The sequence below is a fragment of the Lacerta agilis genome, chromosome 11 (genome assembly GCF_009819535.1).
Source record: "Lacerta agilis isolate rLacAgi1 chromosome 11, rLacAgi1.pri, whole genome shotgun sequence".
Classification (NCBI taxonomy): Eukaryota; Metazoa; Chordata; class Lepidosauria; order Squamata; family Lacertidae; genus Lacerta; species Lacerta agilis.
Window position 1 is genome coordinate 56767654 of NC_046322.1, and position 23857 is coordinate 56791510.

The window sequence follows — 23857 nt, forward strand, 5'->3', positions numbered from 1 at the left end:
TGTATATGTTTTTTCTTCTTTTTATGTTTATTGTTATTGTTATTGTTTTTATTGTTGTTTTTTATATTGTTTATTATGCCTTGTGTTGTTGTTGTTTTTTGTCTTTTTTGTGCTCTATTGGAAAATAATAAAATCTTATAAAAAAAAAAATAGAAATTGCGTTGCTCCCAGTAAAGGTTAACTACCTCCATCCCAGTTAATGTACGCCACCAAACTCTCTGTTCTATCACTCTCAAAACCCATCTAGTCCTAGGCGAAAGGGGGGGGGGTCAGGAATGCTGTCCAAGGACACAGAATCTGCCAGCTCTCTCTCTCCTGGTGTTCCCTCTTCTAGCTGTTCCTGACCCAGTATTTCCCAGCTGTCTCCCTCTGGACTATGCCCCTCTGCAAACCACTGTTCTAAATCAATACTTTCCTCCTGCCCTCAGGAAGGTTCAGGAGAAGGGGGGGCAGCTCCCACCATTCCTTCTCAGTCCAGCCCCTGACAGTGTAGAATAGATATAAATATAGATTCTCTCAGGACGACGGAGTTTTTCTCGGGACAGCAGAGGGTGTGTGTGCTGTGTCCCAATGGTGTAGTAGTGATGAAAAAGCTCTATGGGGTGGGGGGATGGGGGGGTTGACGAGGGTCAGTTGAGGGGAGTGAGAAATGCCCCTGAGGAATGTTGGAGGAAAGCATTTGAATTCATCAAATATATGAACTTAGGACTTAGATATAACAGCTTTTAACAATGTCCTGGATCCAAAGAGTTACTTTAGACACACCCAAGAAGTTGGGCATGTCCAGTAGTGCTTTACACATTTTTTCTTCTGAACATCTGTAGTGGAACATCGAATAAATGCAATTTATGGTAAAGTAGCAGCCTCATGCCTAAAAATCACTGCAGTTTTGAAAGATTCAGTCCACCATCTTAATCCACCATCCCAACATAGATGAGTCTGAGACAGAGGAAGACACACAGGATGTGTTAGAGGCAGAGGAAGAGACTGTTGAGGCAAGGGATGGGCCAGTCAGTCAAATCCCTGCCATTCCCCACCCTGCAGTCTCCTAGAACCAGGAGGGGCTTGAAGAGGGAAGAGCAGTGATGGCTTCTGTGTAGGATAAGCCTCAGGCTGTGTGCATCAGATAAACTGGTGGAGGCGCATGTTCCCACTGTTGCTGAAACTGCTCCACAAGACATAGGCCTGGGGACGGTTGCCTAGAGGTTAGAAATGTGGGAAGCATCGTGCGAGTTGCTGTAAAAAATTAGCTATCAGATGTGTGCCATCCTTGGCTGTGGGTGTCTAGGACAGGGCAGTAGCCAGTCCTTCACTCCTCCTCTTTCTCCTCCCAGGTCCTGGAGTTAAGCCTCCTCTTCCTGTCTTGCGACCTCTGCAGTCTTGGCCAGTGCTTTTTTTCTGGGGGGTTGCAGAGGTACCCCTAAACATTTTGTGAATCGAAGTTTGGACTCATTGAGGGGCAGTATTTCAATATGAGTAGAAGAATGAGAGAACCCATAAACATTTATTTTATTTTATTTTAAAGAAAAATGCACTGGTCTTGGCCATTCCCTTTTCAATCCTGCTAGGGTCTATTTCTCCAGCATATTCCCCCTGGGTAACAAACTGGCGAAGGTTTGCAGTTCTGCAAGATTGTGAGAGGAGGTACTGGTATGTGCCTGAGCAGGAAGGGCACATGTCTGCTGCATCCTCCTCACGCAGCCCTGAAGCATCGCAAAGTGGTAGAACTTTGGTAGAACAGCATGAGTGCGCTCCTTAGGTATGCGTATGTTGCACCTGCCAAGGGCTGTGGACAGGCAGGGACTCAGGGGCACGGAACTGGCAGGGAGATGAGGAGTAAAATGCGCCCCCCCCCCATGTGCCTGGTGCCACAGGCGACACCACTGCCTTGAGGGGAATGTCTGCCTCTGAACTACGAGCTTGCCATTTCCCATTCAGAAGGTCTACAAAGTTCAGAATTCTCTTTGATCAGCCCAATTCTATTCTTGGGTAATCAGGTTCCCTTCTATCATTCATTGAACAGAGGGAATTGTCCAATGCTTCTCCATGCTTTCATTACCTCCAGACTTCAGAACTGTGATGCGGTACATTATGTTCATATGGGGCTATGCTTGAAGTTGCTTCAGCTGGTACAAAATGTTGTTTCACATCTCCGGTAAAGATATTGAGTGACGCAAGCAAATGCAGCCAATATGCCAACTTCACTGGTTGCCGGCAGGCTTCTGGACTCAGTTTGAAGTAGCAGATCTTATCTTTAAAGCCTGTTTTGGCTTGGGCTCCGCATATCCAAAAGACTGCATTTTCTTGTATTTGTGCAAGAAATTATGCTTTGTTTGTATTGTGCTTTGTTTGGCAGCTTCACGTGAAGTAAAGAACTATTGCAGCTAGAAGCAGAGTCTTTTAAAAGGTGTGGAACAATCTACCCCGGAGATGCAAAATTCAAATTCCTTATTTATTTTGTTTATCGATATTTAATTGTATTTTAATGATTGTCTTTCCTATGTTTTTTGCAGTTCTTGCTTTCATATGTAAGACACCTTGAGTCCTGCCAGGGTAAGAGGCGGGGTGTAAATAAGTATATTACTATGATTTTGGAAGGCTGGTTGGTTTATTATTCTCTTTGCTAGCATGAAAAGGTGAAACGAGCTAAGAGGAAGGCACATTTGGCAAACCCTCACCGTGATTTACTCCCGCCCAGAAACCAATGTCCCCACTGCAGAAGGACGTATGGATCCAGAATTTGGCCTCCACAGTCACTTATGGGCTCACTGTTAAGACTATTTCCATGGAAGACAATCGGCTACAAGTGATGCCAAAGAAAGAAGCTGTCTTTTTGTAGATTTTTCTTGATTCTTGTTTTATGACATTTTAACTTGCTTTACTTTTTATGCTAATACATCTGAGCTGGCCTAGCGCAGCATTTTTTTAAAAAATCACTAAATACACATACCCTTGGCATAGCTTTGAAACACACATTTTTTGTTGAGCGTTTAATCAGATACTTGAACTACACAGTCTTTTTTCCTTCTCCGTCATGCAGAAAACACGTAAGACATCCTATCTAGTGGCGTTAAAGTTTACGTCAGACTTTGCGTGGCCATAGAACATGCCATTTGTACTTGGCTTTTCTCTCTTTGTTATCTGTTGGTTTAAATTCCTGCTCCAGCAAGGAGGAATAATGTCACTGTAATTTGTAAAGGGTAATACCAAAGTTCACACTGATAGGAGAAGCGTTTGGGGCTTTAAGTTTGCAGTGTCTCCATATACCCCTTCTTTCTGTCATAGAAAATCTAATTTACATGAGTCCTCCTTTCCTGCTCTCTGCTCCACCTTTCCCAGTATACTGGAATACCAAACAAAGCAATCAAACTGGCAGATGAGTCAGAATTGCTCATTGTATTCCATTCACATATGTAAAAAAAGGATGCCATTTCTGCTCTCATTATTTATTGATGTCAAGAGGTGCAATTTAAAATTCTGCTCTTTATTTTTTTTTTCTTTTACTGTCAGAGGGATTTTCTCCTCCCCCTCAAAAAAAAAATAATTACAAATTACTTGAAGCGCCAAGACACTGTAATATGCTTAAAGAAATAATTTAGGTTTAACATTTTAAACAGTTTGTTCTTTTGTTTAGACAAAAGGGGAAAATATTTTAACCCCTGAGACCCAATTCTCTTTGCATTCTTTCTAGATAAATTTAAATTAAGTAGGGATTTAAAATGTGTGTGTGTGTGTTTGTGTGTGTGTGTATAGAGAACAAATTATTTCTTCAAAATAATCCCCTCTGCATTTCATCAGCAATGATGTTTTCATATCCGAGGAAACTGGAGAGAATGGATCTACGGGTTCTGCTGCTCTGTGTCTTTTGGTCTTCTAGCAACAGCTCTAAATGGCCTACATTTCAACAATTGTGCTATATAAATGGTCCTGTGGAGCATCAGGCAACAATATTAACTGCCTAAAATAAAAAATAAAAAGGATAGCATGTATACAGCAAGGCTGGTGAATCTGTAGCCCTCCAGATGTTGTTGGACTCCAACTTGCATCAGCCCCAGCATGACCCATGGGATTTGTAGTCCACCAACATCTGCAGGGCCACAGGTATCCCATACCTGGTGCACAGAATCAGTGCACCTTCCTACACTGATGGCAGTGACCAGTAGTGGCTGCTGCCCATTGGGGCTCATAAGATGGAAGGCAGGGAGATGAATGGCAGGTGGAGCTGGAGCCACTCTGGGTGGGCAGCATTTGTCAGGCTTGCTGGAGATCCAAACTATACATTTAAAGCGCATGCAATGCACATTCAAAGCACACGAGGTCCCCCACATTATCCTGAGAACTGTAGTCTCCCCTTCACAGAGCTACGGTTCCCAGTACCCTTAACAAACCACAGTTCCAGGTCTTCGGAGGAAGCCATGCGCTCTGTGTATTGAATGTGGTGTAAATTTATGGTGTGAATCTGCGTTGAAAGTCCAGCTGACCAGCAGTGGCACACAGCTGTAAGCAGGAAGGCTCTACAGACTTTTTATATGCTAATATTGTGGCTTGGCTTGGCTTGATAACATTCAAGCCAGCATAAATAAGTAAGGCGAATCCCTCTTTTCAACAAAACAGCTCGACCTTTGGGAACTATTTTCCCCTAGCTACTTGGGAGGGTTGGACCTGATTCAAATGTTACCACACTGCTTCTTAAAATATCTGCTCAGTGAGTCACCAAGTGGGTCTGCTGAATCATGTGATCATGACACACCCCTGTACTGATGGCCCAGGGAAAGGGAGCACTAACATCAGTACTCCCTCCATGGTCTGTCTGATCAGTGTGGGAAGCAGACTCAAGACGTAACTGAATCCAGTCATTGGGAAATCATTTTCTGCAGCAACCGTGCCTGGCTAGGCCCTTAGATTGGATTAATATGACCACTTTTTCCTCTATGGAACACAAAAGAAATCAGCTCATGATGAAAGAGAAAATAGAAAGCTCTGCAAATCTACCTTTACATTGATTGTTTGTTTGGAGACTGATATACTTCCTTTCAGGACTGCTATCCTCAGAAGGCAAAGTGTCAGCTGAATTTTCAGACTGAATCTTCACTTTACTCCTTTAAAATGAGCTGTCAAAACATCAATGGGACACAGCACTTAGAAAAAGAATTAATAAAACACAGATTGAAATAAAAGCACTTAGAAAAAGAATTAACAGAACATGGATTGAAATAAAAATGTCTTGAGGGTCTTTAAAAAAAAGTTAGGCAGCCCACTAAGGCCACTTCGTGTAATATACCAGTATATCTGAAGGAGCATCTCCACCCCCATCATTCAGCCCGGACACTGAGGTCCAGCACCGAGGGCCTTCTGGCGGTTCCCTAACTGCGAGAAGTGAAGCTACAGGGAACCAGGCAGAGGGCCTTCTCAGCAGTGGCACCCTCCCTGTGGAATGCCCTCGCATCAGATGTCAAGGAGATAAACAACTATCTGACTTTTAGAAGACATCTGAAGGCTTCCCTGTTTAGGGAAGTTTTTAATGTTTGATGTTTTTTGCTTTATTATTATTATTATTAATATTAATATTCTGTTGGGAGCCGCCCAAAGTGGCTGGGGAAACTCAGCCAGATGGTCGGGGTATGAATAAATTATTATTATTATTATTATTATTATTATTATTATTATTATTATTATTATTATTATTATTATTATTTACCTGGAGTGTGAAACTAGGACAATCACAGAACAGGGCCTCCATCTCTCATCTTAGACAGTAATCAAGAACAACATCATAGTTGATGGTATCAAAAACCACTGATAGTTCAAGGGGAACACAAATTCATATGTCACCTCTATCTTAGGATGTAAATGGTACAGCAGGAACCCAAAGCTGTTTTCCCATCAACTGAAGACCTGGGACCAGAATGATAGGGATCCAGATAACTGCTTATATCAAAAGTATGGAGCTGAATTGCCACTACGTGTAACTCAGAAATTCAAATTTAGAAAAATGGATCTGTAATTTCCTACTGGCGTATAGTGATGCCAGTGCATTGCATATTGAAAATTTAAATGTCATGAAAACTAGCTTCTACTCAAGCACAGAGAGCTCTAAAAATATTTCTGTGCTACAAAGACTTGGCCATAATCAAAGGAATGTCCCCCTAGCTTCCAAACAAAGCAGGGCCTGCCCTGTTCCCTTTCTGCAGTCTTTGCTTTTAGTCTGCAGTCAGCTGGGTCTCTTGTGCGCACATTACATTGCAATTACAGAACAGAGAGGGCTGCTGGTGAGGCAGGAAGGAAGCACACAGGTATCCCAGTGAAACTTTGCTTTGCGAATAATGATGATGATCATAATTAATAAATTATTCTGTGCCTTTGGAGAATTGTGCTAACTGATAATCTCCTTTTTCAAAAGTCCTAATATTTTAATTCTGCTTATTGCCAACTACCAAGCGGAACATTAATGGAAATGTGGACGACTGGTAGAGTAATAATTATAACTGTAATCATATGAACTCGTCTGCTGCTAACCTCTAATTAAAATAAATCAGAGGATGTAGAAAACCAGCTGCATAGAACTAGGTTTTCAATAATATGTATTATTGGTGGGGAATAATTCCCTTGCACTAAGTGGAGATGCTCCAGTTTTGGAAAGTGAAAAATTGTTACCTAGAGGTTTGGCTCTGTGCAAAAGAGAGAGAGAGAGAGAGAGAGAGAGAGAGAGAGAGAGAGAGAGATGCTGAGTTTCTTAGAATGTTAGTAGCTTCATTTTACCAGCAAAGGCTGATGGCTGCAAAGCTAAGGAGGAAAGCTGGACCAGGCAGTGAGGCTGGAGATCAAAGCACCCTGCTGACTCATATGGTCATGTTATCCATGGAAGATCAGTAAAGAGCAATTTGCAGACTTGAGTGTTGTCTTGCATACATTGATATTTACAGAGTAGGCATAGATGCTTCTTACAGCTTAGTGTTTAAGCAGACTACAGAGTTCAGTGTGCATGGGACAAAAACCTGAGATGGAAATGAGAAGAGCTGAAGATCTGCTCTTTAACTCAAATATGGCCCTTCCCCTGCTTGCAGTTACAGGCTGCAGATTCTAGAGGGATAACCAATTCAGTGTTCTCTCTTTTTAAGAAAAAAAGGCCCCTATCCCACTTTTCCCTGGAAGGTTGTCCATGATGGAATGTGACCCTTGGACTGAAAAATGGCTTACACCAGGGTTAGGGGCCTTTGGCCCTTCAGATGTTGTTGAACTACCATCACACACATCCGTATTTATCTTCAATTTAGCCTCACTTATTTCCATCCACATTAATATAAGGGGAAACATTTGATTCTGATGGCATTTAAATGCTAAAATACCTAATTCATGCTTCTCATAGCAAACCAAAACACAATTATCCTTCACCATTCACACTCTCCAAATTTTGCAACATAGCTTTCCAATTAAATAATATGTATGAAAATGCACGTATTATAAATGCATACACACACACACACACACACACCTATATCCAGGGCTTTTTCAGGGGGAACTCACAGGAAGTCGGCACTAACACCTCTCAGGTGGGTGCCATTGCCATTCTAAGAGAATGAGGAAGATGTTCATGGTGAGTTCCAGCACCTCTTTTTCTAGAAAAATAGCAGTGTCTATATCTATATATACATACATATAGAGACAAGGCACAAAAATGTACCATATTTGGGGAAATTGCTCGCAAAAATGTTATTCAAACTACATACAATAATCTGTATATTTGGAGACATTTGCATTAAATGTTGACAAATTTCTTGTGGATTTTTTAAAAATGGAAACTGTTGCAGGAATGTGGGGACTGTAACAACCAAATTGATCACAATCCCAGTACATTCCAGTGTAGCATTCAGATATTTGTCCTATTATTTCCTTAGTGCACACTGAAGAATCGCAATAATACTTTGGGCTTCCTGGTTTTTTCTTTTTTCTTTTTAAGCAGCTGTTGTTGTTGTTGTTGTTGTTGTTTAGTTGTTTAGTCGTGTCCGACTCTTCGTGACCCCATGGACCAGAGCATGCCAGGCACTCCTGTCTTCCACTGCCTCCCGCAGTTTGGTCAGACTCATGTTGGTAGCTTCAAGAACACTGTCCAACCATCCCATCCTCTGTTGTCTCCTCCCCCTTGTGCCCTCCATCTTTCCCAACATCAGGGTCTTTTCCAGGGAGTCTTCTCTTCTCATGAGGTGGCCAAAGTATTGGAGCCTCAGCTTCAGGATCTGTCCTTCCAGTGAGCACTCAGGGCTGATTTCCTTCAGAATGGATAGGTTTGATCTTCTTGCAGTCCATGGGACTCTCAAGAGTCTCCTCCAGCACCATAATTCAAAAGCATCAATTCTTCAGCGATCAGCCTTCTTTATGGTCCAGCTCTCACTTCCATACATAACTACTGGGAAAACCATAGCAGCTGTAATGAAGAGGTTTTTTTTTAATTTTGGTTATCTGTTGGCTCAGAAAAAAACAACACTATTGGCACCTCTGAACCACCATATGATTCCTCTTCTCCATCCTCCTCAATATAAGGCTACTCTAAGCACCATAATGATAAGAGGAGAAGCAACAGAAGTTGCCAAGGACTTGAAGGCAGAATAGGAAGGCTACCTACAATAGACTTATTCATATTTGGAGCATGGTGATCAAGAATGCCCAGATGGATGGGGAAAGCATTGACAATGGTGGCTTCCTGACAAAAATAACAATTTGTGTAAAAACCACTGGAGGCAGCGGGTGGAGGGGGTGTGTTTTAATCTTCCGGCCCCTTCTTTCATGGTGTCTTGTTGGAGACAGGGCTTTGTTTTTTCCCTGTGGAGATCATGCTGAAATAAACTGCCAAACATCCCTTACACCTCCATGCCATCTAATTATAGCCTGTAACACTAGAGAGTGCTGACAGTGCTGAGCTATTGACTCTTGACACTCTCTAAAGCACTTAATTATCTTTTCACATAAGCCCCTTTCAGACCTGTCAACTCCTTTTGTATTGTTTATTGGGGGGGGGGTTGCATATTAAGATTTCAGGACTGTGCACCTGGAATCAAACTTGTACACACAGAGAGAGTACTTAAAGAGCATTTTTTTATATATAAATGACAGGGGAGGAGTTCAACTGGAGTTGTTTCGGGGATGCTCAGGCAACTGGAGCATATCTGAAGAATAAAAATTTGTCCTTTCTCCAGAAAGGCTGACAAACAGATTGGAATAAAATGTTACACTCAGTCCTGTAATTATACACACATAGCCAAAGGTTCATTAAAACAATTTATTTATTTTTTTGAACGCACACTGATCTAAATTCATAGCTGTAAAAATGGCAGCCAAGGATACTTCATGAGAATTCCTCATTCTCGTGGTCCATGATGGAAACAAGAATCCCAAACCTTTCATCCCACTCACTTTTTTGTTGTTGTAAATCTTTCCCCAAAATCCCTCTTATTTCATAGCTCCAAGAACATGATGAAATCACCGATCAACCCAATCCCTAATTGTGGAGGCAGGTGCATTAAACTGGCACAGAGACAAGGATCGGGTAACAAAAAGACTGAGAGACACGGGTGGGTTTAAAAGGGCCACAACAAGGCAAGGTTTCTATGGCATTGTGGAACAGATCTGCTTCATGTTTTGAATTTCAATGACTTGCTCAAAAAGAAACCATCCCAGGGGAGAGGATCCAATGGGCACAAGCCATGCAACTGGGACCTGCTGGCAACCTGGGACAAGTGGTATCAGGCCCAGCCCCGTTCGAGTTGCACCTGGGTGCGGGGATTCTTTGCTGGAGCTTCCCGCGCGTAGGACTGAGCCACCTACACACGGGATTCCAGTTGCCGGGGATCTGCGGCCAGCGTTCCACGTGCGTCCTTGCACGGGCGCCGGCCGGCCTGCGAACGGAACGGCCGATAATTCCGGAGCATAAACTCGCACCGTACCGCTGTCCGCCAGGCTAAATCTGAAGGTGCGTGAGTAGTCCGGGTGAAAATGCCTCGTGAAACTATCTACAAACACTTGTGACTCTAAAGTTACATACCCAAGCATTAAAGGCTAAAGTTACGACCAAGCATAATGGCTAAATAAACCCCGAAAATTTTTAATTAAGGTGAAATAAAGACAGACACGTTGTTTCTTTGAATGGCTTTGGCTGACCCGCATAGGCTTTTACACTTCACTAAACCTATCACTATTCTAAGCTTTTCCTAAGCTATCAGACCCTGCACCGCCAAATCTTCCGCAATGCTAAGGCTAACTAAATCTATACGCGCCAAATCTTCCGCGATCTAAGCCTATGCTAAACTAAAACTATCTAAACCTTTACCGATAGATCTTCCGCGAACTAAGACCTAGCTAAATCCTGCACGCGCTTCCAACCCGTCCAACCCTTCCAACCCAAAGACCCCAATAACTAAACTTAACCCCAACTGAAAAGAACCAAAGAATAACGTGCCTAAGCGGGGAGCCGCAGCCTTTTATTGACAACCAAGTGCAACGTCACGATCGATATATTTACCAATAGAAACGCTGTTGCTGCCCCCAAAAAGGGCGGGAAGCAGAATAAACGATCATTGACAAATTCAAACCTCTGGAACTAAACTTTTAGGCGGAGTAATCTCAGTGGCAAAATGCCCACTGAGTCTTACTTTTGCTTTCACTTTTGAACGGAAGGATACATAAAATAGTGCATAAATAACATCAACTAAAAACAAATAACCATGGGTTCAAAGGAACCCACGAAGTGTATTCCCACACCTGGGTATTGGTGCATCACCTCAGGGCCCCATATGCAGGTCTCCCCTGTGTTCGAGATATGCCCCAATGCCAGTTCATTAATCAGTCCATTGCCTAATTGCAAATTAGAGCACAATGTATCCTACTAAGGGCTGAGAGCTCTGTGCCCAGTATTGAGAGAATCTCTTCTATAACCACTGACTCTTGTCGGTGTTTCCTCTCTACCTGCAAGCTAGCATGACAATTTGTTGGCCCACTGGCAGGTAGGGTTTTTTCATCATCCTTCAGAATTGTAACAGTTTATTTTGAAGGATGTTCTTTTAGGCAATCAAAAAGTCAGTTAAAAACCATTAGGAAAGCATTTCACGAGCAATTAAAAAAGACTACTTTAACAAGCACTTAAAAAACGCCTGAGCATCAGAGAAGCGTCTTTGAAGTTTAGAAGATCAAATAAGCGATCTGAAGCACACAGCCTGTTATTAAAAGCAGTACAAAAACTTTTCAAATATCTGTCTGATTCTGAAGTTCTGTGAAAGTGTGTCCACTCTAGATCTGAGTCAAACCATCTTAAGTGCCAAAGTCCACATTAGCCGGGTTGCCATATTTTGAAGAGCAAAAAAGAGGTCGCGGAGCTACCTCGCCTTCCGTGGTGTGTGCACACTGCAGACGTACACACCATACCCTCCAACATTTCTCTGATGAAAATAGGGACATCCTATTCAATAATAATAATCATCATTTTATTTATACCACCCATCTGACTGGGTTGCCCCATCCACTCTGGGCAGCTTCCAGCATATATAAAAACATAATAAAACATTAAACATTTAAAAACTTCCCTATCCAGGGCTGCCTTCAGATGTCTTCTAAAGGCATAATGGCACAAAGAAATACAATATGAAGATCCAAGCAACATGGTTTTAGGGAGAAAATGGGGTGCCAAGTGCTTCAGCCCTTTCCTCCACACTTTCCCAACCTCCCCCAACCCCCCAGCACTTTCTTTGCCAGGTTCTTCAGTTTGCTAAGATTTCAGGACACCCCACCCCCACCACAGAAACAAACACAAACATGGGGAGGGGTGGCTTTCTTGACCTTACATGAGAGCTGTGTATTTTAACTTACACTGAGAGAGCTGAGGATGGGGATCCTCTTTACTAGCAAGATCTCTCTTTCTTTTCTAAGATATTTCTAATATTGCAAAACAGCTTCGGCTTAACTGGAACCCATGGGTGGTGCACTAGGTGGGGTGGGGTCGGGATCCTGGCATTGAAGCGCGCAGAGTAAATGGGAGACCCTAAAGGAAGGAAGGGGGGAAGTGGAAACAGAGAGAGACCCCCTCAGGGAGTCTTTCCCACCTGCTCACGGGCAGCTTACAGGGCATTGGCATGGCCAACCACTTGCAGAAGTCTCGGTAGAAGCCTTGGATCTGCTGTTTGATCATGAGCCCAATGCCAGCATCCTCCATGGGAATGCACCATAGAGATAGGAAAAGGTTAAGAGTGATCCTCGCATGCACACTTCCTGGCTCTGTTGGCAAAAATCTAGACTTTTGGGCAAATTCAAAAAATCCACACTGAGTTTTAGCTCTGAAAAAGAGGACGGGCCTGGGAAAATCCAAATGGATGGCAACCCTAACATTAGGAAAATAATACCTAACGTCTGCATAGTAGTGCTGTGTAGTGAACCACAACCCCATCTAATTTGTGGCTGTAATTTGCAAATCCAAATTAGGCCTGATCTGTTCCAGATTGATCTGGACCTGTTCCAACCCGGGGCAGATTTTACAGATCTCAGAAAATTCCATTGATTTGCATTGCAAAAAAAACAAAACAAAACCAAACAAAAAACCCAGCCATAACATTCTTGTTTATTCACATAGCAACATGATGTTTGGAGACATGGTAGCCTCTACTGTTGTTGGCGTCCATCTGTCTTGAGAGTCAATGGAAGAGTGTGCCATCTGGGCTAAAGTCAATCCATTGGAGAGTTACAGCACCTCCTGTGGCTGTAGAGACCAATACAGGGGAAGGATGCCTTTTGCAGATGGGGCAGGTGAAGGCGTCCAGGTTTTGCTGTGCTCCTACAAATTTTACATGGGTAGCTCCTGGGGTTTTCATGTTAGATGCCTTCAAATCTTAGAATATTTTAAAATTAAAATGGGTGTGGGACATGGTGGGACTCTACAGAGGGGATTAACCTGCCAAATTGCAGGTGTGTGGCTCCAGGGGTTTCCCTGCTACCCACCTTCAAAGTTGCCTTTAAAGATTTTTTTTTTCTTCAAAAAATGACTTGAGTGCTCAATCATGCCAGTTGTCATGATTAATAATACCACTACTATTGAATTCAGAAGAATGTGGCTAAATAATATGCCTACTAGGTTTGGCAGGCTGTCTGCCTCTCTAATAATAATAATTAAAAAATGTGTAACCTTACTAGGCTACAAAACACAAGCTGTGTCCTTTTGGTTTGTGGTTAGCAATTGGAGATAATAATAATAATAATTCTTAGCAATGAGAAGAGAATAAAATGAAAGAGACAACAAACACTGTGTTTGTGTGTGTGCATTTTAAAGAAGATGGGACTGGGATCAATTGGGAAAGGAGAGAAAGCAAACAGAAGCTGAACCAATGCAACCCAGCTCACAAAATACTTTCCAAGAGGGAGGGTGGGATGCTGGCTCTGCAGCTTTCATTAAGCACACTAGCCACTGTAATAGGAGAGCGTTGGGTGAAATCATTTAGCCGCCCCCCCCAGCATTCTCCTCATTAATAATTGCAACATTTTGGAGACACATGCATTATGAGGAACTACAGATCTGTGCAAATTCTACAGATTGATTCAGGTCAAACTGATCAGCGCTGCAGCAGCGTCAACTTGATCTGGATAGAAATCAGTCCTGATTGTCCCAATTCAGTTCAGCATTCTGCCGAATCTGCCCTACTGTATTGTGCTTTCAAGTGTCCAAACGCATCATATGGAGTAGATGGAGTCCTGCTTCTTCCTTTCTTTCTGCTATGGCTCTCTGATTTTTTACAACCTTCTGAACACGTGAAAAGCAAGCAGGAGCTTGGCCAAATGAAGGGCTGCCACCCAGCAATCAGAATCAGTCGTTTTGGGATTCCCTACATATGGTAGTCAAACAGTTTTGTCTATTTCATTTGCCTATTTGAAACCAGTTGAAGGAGAGAAGGTGGAACAGGGAGCTCACAGTTCAGGACAAGAAAGTGCATTTTATGTTGTTTGTGAAAGCTTCATTAAAATGCAATTATATGGTTCCTTGAGGTGCTGCTAATTGAATTATAGGATGCCTCTTAGTCTTCTTCAGGATGGCAAAAAAGCTGCTCAGCTTCATTTTATGGTCCCCTAATGCTTCACCAGTCTGTATAATCCATAATTCATCTCTAAACAGCCAAATAATTATGTGTTCCAAGGCAATTCTTTTTTTAAAAAAAATGTGTTATATATATTTACTATGAATTGTTGCCAAGGGCTAAAATATAGACACAGGTTTGCTGTGATATAGTAGTAGTTAATTTAGTTTGCTTTCATAAAACCTTCCAAAATAATTTGTAAAACCCACTTTAAATTAGAGAACAAAGTGGGTGAGGAGTTAGGCTTGCTTTCAATATGTCCTGAAATTGCAAAAAGAATATTGAATTCTCCAGGGGTTTGTACTTTTCCTTCTCCTACTTTAAAGGCCACTAGATTTCAAGAATCTGTTCATATCCAATCAACTCCATTTTCAACACCAGCTAGGGAGATTTATCAACAAGTAGCCTTGCTAGTCTGGGTACACCATCTCCCAGTCTCAATTAAATCTGTACCCAGCTAGACTTCAAATATCTGTCACTTCAGCAGTAGCGTAAAGTTGGGTGGGATTGAGGTTTTCTAGATAATTTCTTGATTGTTGTTACTGTTTTGAAAATATCAAGATCTATTAATAGCTGCTGGGTTTAAAAACTGCTAACTACAAATATATTGTAGCAACTGTTCGTGACTTATAATTTCATTGAGTTTCTCAGCAACAAGTATCACACACAACCAGAACCCAATGAATTCTGCTAGTACATGCCCACATGCAAATTAAATGAGGACTGTTAAAACATACTATGGCCTGTTAAAACTATACTACAGGCCTGAGTGCTCACTGGAAGGACAGATCCTGAAGCTGAGGCTCCAATACTTTGGCCACCTCATGAGAAGAGAAGACTCCCTGGAAAAGACCCTGATGTTGGGAAAGATGGAGGGCACAAGGAGAAGGGGACGACAGAGGACGAGATGGTTGGACAGTGTTCTCGAAGCTACCAACATGAGTCTGACCAGGAGTGCCTAGCGTGCTCTGGTCCACGGGGTCATGAAGAGTCGGACACGACTAAATGACTAAAAAACAACAAAACATACTATAGGGCACTGCAAAGAAGCCAACAGAGGCAACAGATTTGCATGGAAATGTCACAGTCTGAATGTCTTTCATTTAATGGGCTTTTATCCCATGGTTACATTTCCCTCCTGTATACGTTTTTGTGTGTGTGTGTGTGTCTTATATCGATATTAAGAACAAATCATGACAACCATTTTAAAAAATATTACCTCACAATATATCGTGAATTGTGTGTGTGCTTGTGTGTGATAGTCAAAAAGCACGATATTGCAAAAACCGGGAAGCTGATGCTTCTTCCTGTCCTGTCCTATTGCTAACTCTACCTCAGCTACTCTTCCTTGCCTCCTGTAGCGGCAGCGGCAGGCTGACGCAAAAATCGCTCCACGAGAAATTGTGTGTGCAGTGGTAACCCTCTGCCTTAGCTCTCCATCTCCCTTGCCTGCCTCCTCAGGAAAAATCGTTCTTGGATAAATCGTTTGTGTGTGCATGTGTGTGTAGACTAACTTTCTCCTGAGCGCTCTGTCTCCTAAGCAGGTTCCCCATTTCTGTATTAGACATTCATCGTCAAGACTAGAGCAAGGGAAACTGTCTTAAGGATATGTTCACAGTTAAATGGAAAGTTGAGTTGATTTCAAAATACCATTTACTGGGAATGCGGAAATATTTTACTTTATTTTATGAGCATGTATAAATATTTACTACAATTGCCCACAAGAGAAAGGGGATATTTTTTATTGCATTTCCTTTCTCTCTGTTTTTTGGTGCAATATTTCTTCTGGGACTCCCTCAGGCATTCAAACTGGTCCAAGGAAAATACAAAGATAACTACTTGAATTAGAAAGACAAAAGCCAGACACAAAGTTTGCTCTTGCTTTGTGACTTAATGTTCTTAAGCAGAAGATAATTGTCTATTTCATCTAGGCTCTGTTCTTTTTCTGTTATATTTAAATTAATTATATATGGAAATATTTGTGCTCTTGAGACACACTTGTGATTTTCCTAGGGCAAAGCTTAATGGAAAAGCCATATACTTTATTATAGAGTATATGGGGAACAAATCATTGCAGCTTTTCCTCAGTCATTACTCCAGCCATCAGTCTATCAAAGAAACCATGCATCACTTAAATGAAGTTTGAGCTTCAGTTTCCCTTTGTTTGTTTCTGTTTCCTTTAATAATATTATTTTTAAGATATCAAATGAGCTTCATATGTGAAATATTGGTAGGCAGTGCCTGAACCTGTGTTTGCTCAAATTTGCACCAGGACTTCTGCAACTTGTGCTCTAGCTGTTTGTCAGCTTACTAGAGCTCCTCAGAAACCTTGGGGGACTCACTCTGGCCAGAGAGGGCACTTCAGCACAATCATTTCAGTGGCCATCTGCATCTCACCACTCTAAAGAAAAACTAGGTCATGAACAGGAGCACCAGCCCACTGGCAGAGAAAGAGGAGTGTAGGGGGAGCGCACTGCCCCCAGGACGCATGCCACGCCCCTGTGGGTGGCGCCCCCTGCCCCCAGGATACGTCCCAGCCCCGCCCCGCCCCTGCTCTCCACCCCCTGGTGCTGGAGCATGATGAAGCTGTGCCACTGCACCAGCCATCCTGCCTGGAAAATCCCCCAAAGAACTGACAAATCCATCAGATCCCACATCAAACTCCAAAGCAGACCCTTTCAGGGAGAGTCAGGTACAGCCAGTCCAAACCAGTGATCCATAGATGACAAAGTGTGGTAATCGCCCCTCAAGTACTGAATCCTTTCCTATCTTCTTTGTAGCAAATACCAGATTAAGGTTATGACCTGCAACACGTGTCGGGTTCAAGTTGGATTGAGACAGACCCATGTTTGCAAGGAAAATGATGAAGTCCTGAGCTAGCCCAGGCAAGATGGAATTGGCATGGATAGTGAAACCCCCCAGGACTAATGCCCTGAGGTTCTGCAACACCACCTCCAGAAACCACCTTCCAGAAACCGCCTCCTCAATCTTAGTCCGGGACGTGGTTGGGCAGCAGTATGGGTGGGACACAAACAAGACCTCTATACTGTCTTTGCAACATCAAGTACAAATCCTTGCATCCAGATCCCGGGTAGATTGGTTTCCTAGTGTGAATGATGGAACTACCTCATCTGGATTGGTGCTGCACCAAATACCCAGGTGGACAAAGCTTAATAAGGTTAGAGGTACTCAGGTCTTGGTACTGCACATGAGGTTAGCACGTACACATTCAGATCTTAGGCAATATTGTTTTATTGTGTGCTGACCTGCTATTAACTAACAGGACCACTAGATGAAGGGCAGATCAACATGGCTAGTCAAGTCTCTGTTGGGGTGGCTGAGCAACAACAATGCCGGGACACTGCCGAGTCGAGGAAAGGGTCAACAATGCTGCCAAGACTCTTCTACTTCTTTCCACCTCCCAGGTCAGATCTGACCCAGGAATGGAGCTGCAGTTTGGTGCGAGGGAGCTGGCAGTTCCCTCTCACATGCAGGAGAGGGGCACCGCCACAGCAACACTGCTGCCACCACCTCTCCTCCACTCTGTCCCCAGGTCAGACCTGACCCAAGAGTGGAGCTGCGGCTGGGCACAAGGGAGCTGCCTCGGCTGTTCTCTTGCACGCCAGAGACAGGCTCCAATGAGGGGGTCTGTGGGGAAGAGGGCGCTTGGTCATGCCCCTTCTCAAAAATACACCCTGATCGAGGGCAACAGACACCTAGGGTCTGCCCCTCCCCCCCCCATTGTATCTCTCAACAGGGTTTGGGAGTCACTCTGATGAAAAAACTCTCTCTCTCTAAGTCTTGATTGCTATTGCTCCTTGTCTTTGATCTATTAACTCAAACCATTAGAATTTGCTACAAAGACCAGCAAACTGGAGGCTAAAAGCACTTGTCAGCAAGGGAAATGATCTCTATATTTATGCAGATGTTAGGCTATTACTACAGAAATAAAGAATGCAAAGAGCTAAACCAATACAAACGGCACCACATAGACATGCATTTCGGAGCAGCCGAGTGGCATGACCTTCTACGCCATCTTTAGGATGGGAAGCAAACTAGGTCTTTAGGGCCTGCATTAGAAAGATATGCTTTCCCCATAATAAATCAAACTCACTCATAGACTGATCAATAGAAGAAGACCTAGACTAACCTTTGAAGGGCTCTTGTTACATTAAATTGCTTCCCTAACATAATATAATCAGTATAAACTGTTCAAGGTCTTCCTTTGTAATCATGGCAGAACCATCTAAATGCACAAGCACAAATCCCAGAAAAACAGCCATGAAGTGCAGGAAAAGGATCCCTGCTTGCTATTTTTCAACTATGACATAATATGGCATAATTTAGTCAAGCAAATGGACTGCTGGCTATTTAATATTTGTTTTTTACTGGCTACTGAAGTACAGTTGATTGTCTAAGAACATGCTTCCCTTCTCCCCCAATGTTCTGGTATTTCAACACCCAAGAAAGTGCTGAAGCAACCCCGATCATAATGGAGTTTAGATGACCACCCCCAAGCATTAAATTAGCATGTTGCAGTGGGTGTGGCAGGGTCATGACAATTAGTCCTTCCTTCGCTGGCATTCTGTTCAGCAGCCAGGACCAATCTTGCTTAATAATGGTCAGATCCATTTTCTTGGTTTTCTGCAGGGATAAGAGAGGTGAGGCATGGCTATGGGGAAAGCAAAATCACTCCCAGCCCTACCACTTAGAAAGCTAATAGCACAGCTTGTTGGCGCCACCTTTCCTGAGGACCTCTGTCCCATTCCTTTCTCTTTTTGTCCTCTGGTGAGAAACATTTATATGGCAGAGAGAGAGAGAGAGAGAGAGAGAGAGAGAGAGAGAGAGAGAGAGCTAAGAGACCAAGCCAATGTGGTGTCACTCAGCCACAAATGTTACTGGGTAGCCTCTCAACTAACCTACCTGACTGGATTGTTGGGGAAATAAAATGGAAGAGGAAGGAACCATAAACTCTTGAACTCTCTGGAGACAATGTGGGCCACAAATGCAGTAATTAAATATAATAAATGGAGAGGTCAGTACCAGAACTGGAATCATCTTGATTTGGTTAGCAGCTCCATTATTAACACTTTTTATAGGACATTTGTTATCCCTCTTCCTGCACCAAGAACATGGCAAAGGTTGTCCTCACTTGTCGGCAGACCAGGTGGGATCCTGAAGTGCATTCTTCAACATCCAGCTGTTCAGGGAAAACCCTTTGGGTCTTTCTTTAATCTGTGAATTGAGCTATGAGCACCTGCCTTGTTAGAAGTGAGAGGGTCTGGGGGCTAGAAGTCACCTTGTCATATATTCTGGTGTTCTGAATGCCATTTTCAGGAATTATTTAGTTCAATTTATTATTTCATTTTGACACAGTCAATTGAATTTCTGCCATAAACCTGAACTCTGTGAATCACACAAGCAGCCCAACTAATCTAAGTTAATGGGTATAATAATAGATTACAAAAGAACATGATTTCAGCCCATTGATTTGAGCTCGGAACATGATTTCAGCATGGAATTGAAGTCTATCCCAATCATACTAAGGAATGGGAGAGTGAACTAATGTCAGTGAAGTCTTCTAAACAGAAATCACTTCTTTTTATTATGCCCAGTTTGAAAGGTGTTTCCCTTAGTAAAAAATGGATCTTTGTTAAGTGAAGATGTTATGATTTCCTACACACAAATAGGACCCTGGCAAAGACACATGCCCGACTGGCATATTCCCTCCCTCCTGGGCAATCATTCAGGAGCTTCAAAAGCTTTCTTCTGCCTGAACACCACAGTGACTAATGCCAAAAAGCATAAGCACACTTATGGGTCCACATAGTTTGCGCAGTTGCGTAACAGAACTCAGCAACTCAGCATTTTGGCTAATCTACTTTATTTACATATAAACACACACGGAGCACTTCAACATGGCTCCCTCTCTCTCTAGCATCAGACAGCAAAGAGAAAGGACAAAGGACAATAGTCCCACTTCAGGAAACACAGTAACACAAACTTCCCACTGTGGAATGAAAGCATATACACAGTCATGTGATAGACAACAATCCCATGACTGTAGACACAGGGAATGAATCTCCAACAGATAACACTGGTATTTCTGGATTGCTATTCTTTTCAGATGATTTAGACATGTACTGAAGAGCGAAGGTAAAGTGATGGCCATGGAGCTAAAGGCATTTGGCTTAGTACTGGTCCTCTGCAGTTTCAGAGAAGGGAATTCTCTAATCCTACATGGAAGTGCTGGAGATTGAATTTGGGTCCTTTTGCATGAAAAGCACATGCTCTACTACAGAGCTACAGCCCTACCCCTTGGGTGATATATCTTGCTACCACCATCCAAACTTTGATACCCATTGCAACTTCTCTGCATGGATATGTCATTGAAGATTATCTGGAAGTTGACAAATATATCTGTCTGGCCCTATAAATATCATTACCATTTCTTAGGCCCAGTTCTCAGATGTATGACTTCAGATGGCAAGTGGAGGCTTACATGCAGTACCACTCAATCCAAAATAATGATAATTAAAAAACACCTATGAACACAGAAAACTAGGTGTCAGGGAGAGCCAGAAGTCTTCTGACGATCTCTATTGTCATGAGCAAAGTCATTAATGTTGCAACCATCAGCAATAATATTCAAAACATCTTTTGTAGAGAAGCTATACACAAAGATTGCAGTAATATTATTATGCACACTTACATAAGAGCAGTGCTATTTTTCTAGGAAAAGAGGTGGTGGGACTCACCTCCCTTGTTCTCTTAGAATGGCAATGGTGCCCACCTGAGAGGTGCCGGAACTGAGTTCCGGCAAGTTCCAGCTAAAAAAGGCCCTGCCTAAGAGTAAGCTTTACTGAACACAGTAGGACTTATTTCCAAGTAGACATGCATAGGACTGTTCTGCATGAGAATGAAGGTGATTGTGTGGCATCAATGAAAGTGATTTCTAAAAAATCCTACTTTTTGTGGAGTGGGGAAAGCATCTAGGTAAACATGCTGTCTCCCAGAGAGAAGTTTGCACCCACTATGCACAAACTAAACCACCTTTTAGGTCACTGTGAAACAGCAGCTAGCCTAGGTCTGAAACTGCTTCTACATTCTTGGTGGGGCAGGCGGGGTACCCGCAGGGGTTCTGCCTCAGGAAGAGATATTAACATTGTGCAGTTTGAAGCGACTGGATGCATGAAAACTGACTCCTATTTGGAAATAAGACATTGTCAAGGCCCATATGTTTAATTAAAACTTTACTTGCAGAACTTTCTTCAAAACAAAACAAAAACATCAAATGATACATCCAAACAGTTCCACAAGATATATGCCAGACCAAGGCATAGACTCAGTAGCTTATAAAATATGAAAGAATTCCAACAGACCCAGAAGCAGAGGTCTTTCTCTCCCCACTGCCTGCATTCCAGCCTGCAAACTGCCTTAGGCTATTTACCTGGAGAGCTTCATTTCCTTCCTCACTCTCACAGAATCTGGGAACAAAGAACCCCAGCCACCACCCTTCCAAGATGGTGAATTTGCAATTCAACACCTCTCATGTGATCTAAGGTTAAACACTCACGTGTTAGCTAGCAGAAAACAACAGCAGTTAATTATCAACTCAATTCAAACTCTGAGTCCCTGCAGTGGAATTTCATCAGAGTCAGCAGTATAGTAATAGACATTTATACATTTTTCATTTCTGTGTCAATTAAACAATTATACTTAACACTGCCTGAGGTAGAGGCTTCACCCCACCTCCGGGTTGGGCTGGCCTGTTGGTTACAGACCCATGTTAAGACAGGGAGACCTTAACCACAATTCTGGTTTGGATGACATGCTAAGCCAAGCCTTGATTTAGCTGCCATGCCAAGTTGACCTAAGCAAAACCCTGAGAAGGATGGCTTCCATCCCCTCCCTAGGAGCCAGCCCATTCATGCAAAGCCATGGTTTGGCTTAATATGATGTACAAATGTGGCCTCAAGGAGGAAAGTTAAAGTCTGGTAATCTACATTGAGCAAAGATCTTTGAGAAAACAGGTCTGATTTAAAAACCAAAATGTACACACATACATTTAAAAAGACACCTGAATGTATTCTGATTTAAAAAGTAAGTAGTCTACTAGGTTGGCTTCAACTAGGGCCAGGGCCTTCTCAGTACTGGCCCCGACTTGGTGGAACAGTCTGTCACAAGAGACCAGGGCCCTGCGGGATTTGGCATCTTTCCGCAGGGCCTGCAACACGGAGCTGTTCCACCTAGCCTTTGGGTTGGTTTCAGTTTAACCCTGAGGTTTCGTTCTTTTGGTGTGGTTGGTGGGCTACTTAAAAATGAGGCTGCAGTCTAGATTAAATTTTAAATTGTATTTTAATCTGTATTTTAATGAATTGTTTTATGTTTTTGTTGTGATTTTATTGGTGTTAGCCGCCCTGAGCCTGGTTTGGCAGGGAAGGGCGGGGTATAAATAAAAATTTATTATTACTATTATTATTATTATTATTATTATTATTATTATTATTATTAACTGTCACTGCAAATTATACCAAAAACTCACCTCTTTAAAAATATGTTTGACTTCAAGTGTTATTTGAGTGTGAAATAAGTGATTTTTATTGATCAAAATGGATAACTGTAATGGCATCTGAAATTAAGTGGGCACATAATTGGACTGATAGTAACTGCGTAAATAATTTTTTGAATTTCCAATAAGCAGAATTTGCCATAAAGCCTGATACTAAATTAGGACTTCTAATACCAACTAAACTTGGTGACTCTCATTAGATATAAACCTCTATTTTATTTTAATAAGATGAAGAGCATTATAAATCCAAGGCTAATGCTTTGTACTTTATTTTTTATTTATGTATATAGATTAAAATATAATTCTGTCTTTTGAAGAATTAATGCACTGGGTGCTAAAGTAGAACATAAAAGAGCAGACCACAAAGACATGAATTTGGAGTCTCTGTGGAGAATTTTATGTGGAAAGAGTTCCCTATGATAGTCCATTGTAGAATGGTGGTAGAGTGATAGGCAGTGTAATGTTTAGGGTCATAAAATTAATGTTAGTGACAAAAATAAAATATCATGTAAACAGACATCAACAGCTGCTTAAGAACATGTGGGCACCACCAGAATTGAACAGAAGCTCAAGAGCTAAAATACCTTGCTCAAAACTTATCCTTCACTCTCTTTTTTTATAAGAATTTATTGAATTTTACCAAAATATGACAAAAAAATAACAAAAACAAAATACAAAAATCAACAAAACACTACAACAAAACTACAATACTACAAAAATACAAATACAAAAAACATAATAAACAAACACTTATTTACCTATTCTTCTCTTATTCCTCACATTATTTTGGGACCTCCTCACGTCCTCTCTTCTGCGTACATTTCTAATTAACTATAGTAACTTTATAACATTGTAAATTCTTCCTTATCAACTAATCTTAATCTTTATATTTCTTAAACATCATATACCTATAAACTTATTCCTAATACAAATAAACCTAACACAATTCAAACTTCTTATATCCTATCTTAACCTAACTTCTGATATTACTGTAGCCTTAAATGTCCTCTGATTTCAAATTCAAATGTCTATCTTTTCACGTCGTTTCAAATAGTCTTTAAATTTCTTCCACTCCTCCTGCACTTATCCTTCTCATGGCCATAGTGAGGGAAACAAAACAAAAATTTTCCATTTATTTATTTTGTTGCACCCATGACTATTATTGACCAAAAGGAAAGACTCC